Genomic DNA, 7,965 nt, shown 5'->3' with positions numbered 1-7,965 from the left:
ATTAATAAAATAATGAACAAAGGACATGTACAGATAATTGACAGAAAAAATGCAAAAAGACAATGCATTTTCAAAACAAATAATTTTAGAATTATTTAATGTCCTAGAAAAATTCTTATGATTTATTGAAAAGCAAAATGCAAGTCACCAAACAGAATGCTCCCCCCACACACACACACTGGAGTCTCATTATGTGTGGTAGTTATGTCCTATAAATACAGGAAAATTAAGCAAAATTATTCAAGGGTCATTGTCCTTCTACCCACCCACCATGGGAAGGTTGCAGGGAGCCCATACATATTGGGACACTTGAGGAGGGATTTCTGTAATTGGCATACAGTGAATTCCACTGTTATGCTCAGTTTCCAAGCTGGCATAGCCCCTTGTGGTGGTGGTGGTGGTGATGGGGTAAACGGCCATTTCCAGCCAGCTTGCCCATCTGATTCTGCCTGGAGTTCAGCTGCAGATGCACAGGGCCCTTCCCTGCATATCCACCAGCTCCTCACTGAGAGCCTACCCCTTTTCAGGGCAGCAACTCCAAACCATAAGTCTCTTCCAGTTTGGACAATCTCCTTTCTTTAGGGCCTGCTGCTCCAAATCCTAGAGCCCCATTCTACTTCTTGGGCCAATTAATTTTTTTAAATACAAAAACATTTGAACTTGACCTTAGACACAAGGTCTGCCACACCAAAGCCTAGGATGGGGGCAGAACACTCTTTTATTTGACCTGACTCTTCCACAACCACAGAAATGTACCTCACTCTCAAAATCCAAGAAGATTGCAAAAAGTATGTACTTTGTGACTTCTCAGAGCTTTTACAATGCATTTATGCACTGTGAATCTTCAGGAGGAGGTTGAACTGGAGAGTGAATCTCAATGAATTGAGCCACAGAGCCTTTTGGAAATGAAACAGCACCTCCTGGGGTTGGTGCTTATTTGGGCACATTTGGGTACCCAAGCTGGTGGATGGCTTCTGAAGGGCCTGAAGTTGGCTGGTGACTGGTTTCCTCCCTTTGAACATAATTCCTTGGCTAGAACATCAAGTAATTTATCCCAGGTCTTCCTTCATAGGTTTGGTTTAAAGAAATGGTGTCTTGTTTGGCATGCTCTGTTGGTCTTCATGCAGGACGCCTGAGACATCCCATGATTTTAGGCTCCAAGTAAATCTTACAAGGGGTGAGACTTGAGGACAGGCTCAGGGCTCAGGGCTATAGAGCAGGGAAGATTTGGTACTTGCATGACATTGGCCTTGAGTCACCATCCTCTGTGACCTTATATTCTGCCCCTTAGGACTGTTGGAAATTTAGAGACTCCTTTGTGAGGCCATAGATGCAATAAAGCATTTGTGTCCGTATGGAGCCCTTTCCTGACCAGAGCACAGTGGTGCTGCGCTTCACAGGGAATGCCTGAGGGCAGGGCTCCCGGGCGGTTTCAGGCAGGGACTGTGATTTCTATCTGAGAAATGAGAGGCATTGGGTGGGTTGGGGAAATTCACATCTTCACACCAGCCACACGAAAGGCAGATGGTGTGTCTTGCAAGAAGCCACCTTATTTAGGTAACTCAGTGATCCCAGTGTCAGGTTGAAGAGCGAAGAAGTGTGATGCCCCGTGGAAGCTTTCACCGGCATCTCCAGGATTAGTGGGTTAACCACCCTGGGTGCAGCAGGCCCTGTTGTCAAGGACGGAGATCCAAACCAGCCTTGTATTCCATGGCTGAGTTGTGATGTGTCGTATCACCCTCCAGGGACTTCGAGGTGCTCTGGAGCCAATACACAGACATCTCTTGGTCAGGTGCGTTCGTGTCTTTAAGATTCAGAGTGCAGTGAATCTCATTTCCTTCCATCAAGCACCTGTTCCCCCCACTTCACACTCAGCAGCTTTTCTTTCGTTGAGTTATTTTGCCCTGAGACATGAGACAATGAATGTAATTTTGATCATTTGAGGAGTGTGAGTAATGCTTGGTACTTACTCTGTGCTGTATCTGCGCCACTTTATTTCCTATTATGCTGAATGAAACGGTTATATTACAACTATCATCTTGCACTTCCTCTGCAGGTTCTGAGGCGGTTGCTGCACACGCTCTACCTACAGATTATTTTGAGAGATTCAAATCAACTTCTGAAGGTCTTGTCTGTAAAACAAAACTTAGCATATATTGGATAAAAAGATCCATGAAAAATTAAGCTCGGTAGGAAGCCTTACCTCCCACCACCTCTACATATTTTTACATATTGTCCATCCTCAAAACTCCTTGGTGTCCAAGCCCTAAACATATAATATTTGCTGGGAACAGACTTTCCCAAACTAGCATGCAGACTCACATTTTCCTTCTTTGAAACACCCCACTTAGCATACTGTGTCACCTTGTCCATTTTGGGGACCTGACATGCCTCTAAAGGACATAGGCTTGTGTTCCATCCAAGGGTCTCCTGGAGGCTTGGGAATGAGGTTTCCGTGTTTGGTGAGCTGTAGACACAGCTCTGGACCTGATGCCAGAAGACCTGAGTGTGGGATCCAATCCTGCTACCTCCAAGATTTTCCTCTTCAAGCTGGACACCATAGGACTGTTGTGAGGATTAAAAGAGTATTCATGGAAATGGGCACAGCATGAGGTCTGCCCTGTAGGGAACACTGACTGAATGATATCTGGTCTCCTATTTATGTGAATTCCCCAAGCCTCGGTTTTTTCATGTATTAATTGGGGGGAATTATTTCTGCTCAGCAAACTTATCGGAGGTATTACTAGAATCAAAAAAAAGAAAGAAGAAAAAAGAAAAAACCCTCCACCTGTGGAAATGCTTTTAGGGAAGTCCAGGCATCACTGGCATTCTGTGTGGCTCTTGGTTTCTGGAGTCCCACACGCCTAACAGTGCTTTGGCCTAACAGGTGCCCAACTGCTCCTGTTTTGTGGTTGTTGGAGTGTGTTTGCTGCCTTGCGAAGCCAGATTCTTTCTGAATTCCTCTGGGTGGCTGTTAAAAGACAAACTGAGGTGCGTTAAAATTGTAAAGAATTTATTTAAGCAGACGGATTCATAAGTTGAGCAAGTATAGACCACAAGCAGTTGGAAGGTTCTACCAAGGGCAAATGAGGTAAAGGCTTTTATAGGGTGAACGTGGAGGCCAGGCAAATGAAATATGTGATTGGTTAAAGCAGGGCCATAGCCTTATTTGAATCCTTCCCTAGTTAAAGGTTGGTTGGCAGTTTCTGACTGGTTAAGCTTAGGGTTAGTTTTACTGTTTACACTGAGTTGGGTTTTGGTTTGCTTATGCAGGGACCCAGGGTGCTGGAGCTGCCTCAGTCGAATGGCTTCCCAATTAATTGTTCTCACGTGGCCAAGAGGCTGTTGGCTACACGGTCTGGATGCTGAGAGAGAGCCTTGTTCAAGACAAAGACCCCTCTGGTTCGTGACTCTGAGCCTCTCCTTTTCAAGTCAAAGAAGTTAAGGAAGGTAGGAGAGCACTAGATCCACTTGTGATGGTGTAAATAAACTACGCTTTGGTTAGCCCAGTGCTGTCTGTGTGTGCTGAGGTGATCGTTCTCCTTTGTTTGGTGCTCTGTGATTTTCAGACACTTTGGCAGAAAGGGAGACAAGATGGGGCCCTCAGTGCCCTCTGGCCCTGCTTTGAGAAGTTGTGGGGTGTGGAGTGAATGCAGGAACACTCCTTGCTTCCCCTTGAAGAATTTATTTCAGCAGACTGATTCATCAACTGGGCAGCTCCCCTAGTCACATCATCCGGGGGAGTTTGCAAAGACTGTCTTCACACCCTACTGCCTGGGAATCTTGAGAAAATTACTCCTTGAACCTTGGTTTCCCATATTTCAAATGGGGATAGTTGTATCTACTTAGTGTTCATGTTGTTAGAATTAAATCTGATACTGATGAGGTTACAATCCATTTTTGTAAACTCCAATGTGAGGGCCCTGTTAACGTGATTGATTCATCCACCTCGTTAGCAGGTGGTGCTAGCACATCAGTCCCGCCTTTCTGTTTGCCTGGGGGAAACGCAGAGGTATTTGTGGGTCGGGAGAGCCAGGCTTCGAGAGCCAGCCCTTGGCAAGGAAGCTGCTGGTACTTGACCAGTCGATAGGGAGGAAAACAAAGCTTCATGACGCTGTGCAGCCACACGGCAGGGTCCAAGGTCCTGCTGTTAGGGAGGCAGGACCTGGCCTCCCTGGAGCCTGCAGGGTCCGCAGCATCTTCTCCTGCAGGGTGTTCTGGGCACCTGGGGGGAGCCACCTCCCGCATCTGCATACGTCAGCCATCAGCCGACTACTGTGTTAGTGACTTTCCCCTAGTTCTTCCTGCACCTTGTGCTGGCATTCTTATCTCAATCTACAGAGAAAAACAAGAGTGCTAGTGCCTGCAAAATGGTTCTGTAAGCTATGAAATCAGATTACAGCTGATATTGGAAAGTGACATGAAACAAGAAAACATGAGAAATTAAGTTGCAGGGTATAGGTTTTGCCTGACTAAATCAGAGGTAAGCAATACCTGCTTCTCTCTTAGACCCCATGCTTAAGATAAAATGAATGCTTGCTGCGGTGTGTGCTTTCTTGTTGGCACACTCTGATGTGTGAGGTATGGGAGGCCAGAGGGTGAGCATCAGAATGGAAATAATAATTATTTTTTATAGCAATGCTTCTTGAGTTTCAAAGAGAGGGGCCTCTCTCCTTGCACAGGCAAACATCAATTTGGGAGCTGAGATGGCAATTTTCACATGCAAATGCAGATGAGTTGAAATGAGCAGAGGCGATGAGCAGATTGTTAAAGAGATACCATCCCTCTTCTACAATACAAAGGAGCAGGGGCTTGAGAGAAGCAGCTATCTCTATCTCTTGAAGGTGGAAACACAGTGAATGTTTTCACTCATATCCCTTGAGCATGTCTCTGCCTCCATGGAGCTCTCCAAGAGGTAATGGTTTCCCTTGGTAGAAAATAAGGGTTTCTTAATAAGGGCCACTGTGCTGGAATGAAACGTGTAGGTCGCAGTCCGATTTGGCTACAGTTCCTGCTCTTTTGCCCACTGGCCGTGGGACCTCAGGGTCAGCACGTAGCTGACCTGTGAATCTGACTTTCCCCATTACAGGATGCTGTCAGGATCAATGTGACTGCACTGCAAAGTCCCCGGTGGTATGAATCACAGACCACAACCCAGGGGAGAAGTAACAAATATCACAGCATTTTCTCAAATAACAATTTCTGTGTTAACCTCTCACCCTTTTTAGGGCTACCCCTTCCAAAATGGCACTAGGACTGTGGAATCGGCAGGTAAGGCAGAGCTGTCTGCTCTCAGGTTCTGCCAAGTGCCTTCTGGCCCAGAGTCTCTGTTACTCCAGACCATGCTTGGAACACGGGGGCTTTTCTAAGGTGCCCGAGGCCCTGTGTGCACAGAAAAACCCTCAGTGACCCTTTCTCTTGCCTGCACATTTAGGGAAGAAACGGGGCTCTGCCCCTCACATCCCCTGCCCCTGCCCTACCCCCTCTATTTCTGAACAAGTTTCATGGAAATCCACTGTTTATGGATTTCCGTAAAAAGTCAAGGTCAGGACACTGCTATTCTGAATGTCTCCCCATTCTCCCTTGGGGAGCACCATGGAAGGCTCTGGCTTTTCCCTGTCCATTTCCTCCCTGGGGGCTGTGGAAATAGGCTGGTTATCTGCTGGACTAAAGGAGGGACAGGAGACGTGAAAAGAAATTAACACCACGCCATAAGTGGGCATAGTCACTGCACATGTAATAAGGGCCAGGGCTCCTGCCCCTTCCTCACACCCAGTTTGGGAGTTGAAAGCGTCCCCCGACCCTCCCAACTCTGTGGTTCTCTGAGTCTGTAAAGAAGGAACAACTGATTTTTGCGTCTTTCTTTGGTCCTCTGAAACCCTACTTTGGGGGACAGCAAATTTGCATCTTTAAAGGTTTTGGCATTGCCATTTTGTTTGGATTAATTTTTTTTGAAAATTTACATCAAAACCGGGGGCTCCTCAGATCTCCAGGTATCAGAAGTGCTGGGAGACACTGTGTCCTCAGGGGTGATCGGAGCCCAGTGCTAGACATCAAGGGAGCTTGTTTGGATTAATGCAGAAATAATTTTAAATGCTCACTCCAACAAGACTGCATGCTAATTTCAGGAAAGGTTATTGAGAAATCTATCCCAGCAACATTTCCCTCATCTTCCCGTGGTTTAGGCTGCGGTCAGCATAAAAATAGCCAAGAGGATTTCACTAGAATATTGAAAACCCTGACTACAGCAAAAAGAGCACAAATTGAAAGAGACAAACTTTACCTAACCTCTCTATAGGGCGAGACAAATATCTCTAATTTTCTGTCTCTGCCACCCATGACCAGTAAAGTGATCACCAACTACCAGATCCTTAAAACTGGTGGAGACACAGGGCATGTTGAAGCTATTTTTCTCTTGTTCTAGACAAGTAAACAGTTAATTCCTTTTTTTCCCTCCAAAGTTCTTCCAACCCAAGACTCTCCCCAGTAACATCTAAGGCTGAGCACAAACTGCTGCTTGGTTTGGCTGCTTAGAGCTTGGTATCAGGAAGTCAGTTCACCTTGGTCTGACCTCACGGGAGTTGCTGAGGTCAGCACAGAGATTTTGTTCACATCACAAACTTGTCTAGTGGTGAAGGAACCCCTCAGGGTATGATTTAAAGATAATAGAATTCTTGCGAGACATAAAGTCACCTGGCTTCTAGTTACAGCTCCAACAATAACCAGCTGTGTAACTGGGATGAATCTTCAGTCTCTCTAGCCCATTTCTTCATATATAAAACTAAAGGAGTTCATATTGATGTTAAAAGCTCCTCAGGTCTCACTTTCAATGATGTTCCAGTCCAAAGAACATAATACAGCAGAAGATGAAGTACATGTACTTTTCCCCTTCCTCTTATAAGTATACTAAATACTTTGGATGTTATATATAAAACAAACTTAAATGACTCTGAAAAGTGGAGAAAAAAGTAGACCTGCTAAGAACTTCAGCATCTGAGGAATGACATGGTGATGAGTTCTCTGGATTTTTCTTCTTGCCTTACATTTAATATATTTCTTAATTGGAACTGAAGATGCCAGCAACCCAGAAATGCCAATGGGCACAGAAAAAAAAAAAAAAAAAACAGCCCCAAGAAAAGCCTTCTCTGTGTAGCCAAAGGACCAGGAACAGGGAAGCCTAGTAGGACAGAAAACTTTCAGACAATAACCACTCTACTCCACCCAAACACCACAGAGAAAAACTATGGCTTCACTCTTAACCACATGAGCAAAGGCTGGGTGCATTTTTCAGTGCTATAGTATTCATTTGGTTGTTCTTCAAGTCTTCTATTTCTTTGCCGAGACTTTCTCTTTTTTTTTATTTGTTTCAAGCATGTTCCTAATTGCTCATTGAAATTATGGCTGCTTAAAAATCTTTGTTAGGAAAAGAAACATTTGTTAGATAATTCCAACATCTCTGTCATCTTGATGTTGGCATCTACTGATCACCTTTTTCATCTGGTTCAATATTATTCTAGTTTTTGTATGACTAGTAAATTCTTATTGAAAGATGAGCATTTTGGATTATGTTCTAAAATTAATTTTATTTAAGTCTTCTGCTTTGTATGGCTTTCTATGACACCACTGTGGCAGGGAAGGGTTGGTGCCATTCTGTTATTGTTAGGTGGAATAAACGTACAGGTTCTCCACTTGGTCTCCGTGACACCCAAGGTAGAAAGTGCTCCTCACTACTGATGAGTGGAGATGGAAGTTCTATCTCTCTCCATGGTCTTCATTGTTACTGTGGTGGGATAAAAAGCTCAAGACTAGTGGGAATGAAGATGGTGGCTCTCTATTTGGTCTTTTCTGATGCCATTGTGGTGGGGCTGTTGGGGTATCTCATTACAGTCTCATGAGGGTGAAGGTCTAAGCTCTACATTTGTAACAAAAGACCAAGTATTGAGTTATAGAAGTACAGGAAGGAGC

General features: G+C 44.8%; 1 non-coding gene across 1 annotated transcript; it reads right to left on the bottom strand.

The window, feature by feature from the left end:
• Positions 1 to 5,974: 5,974 nt before the first annotated feature.
• LOC138382290 (small nucleolar RNA SNORD88) lies at positions 5,975 to 6,065 on the bottom strand. Its single transcript, XR_011233379.1, has one exon. It is a non-coding gene; the product is annotated as a small nucleolar RNA SNORD88 (small nucleolar RNA).
• Positions 6,066 to 7,965: the final 1,900 nt, after the last annotated feature.

Source organism: Eulemur rufifrons, chromosome 3 (genome assembly GCF_041146395.1).
Source record: "Eulemur rufifrons isolate Redbay chromosome 3, OSU_ERuf_1, whole genome shotgun sequence".
Taxonomy (NCBI): Eukaryota; Metazoa; Chordata; class Mammalia; order Primates; family Lemuridae; genus Eulemur; species Eulemur rufifrons.
This window is presented reverse-complemented; position numbering and strand designations above follow the sequence as displayed.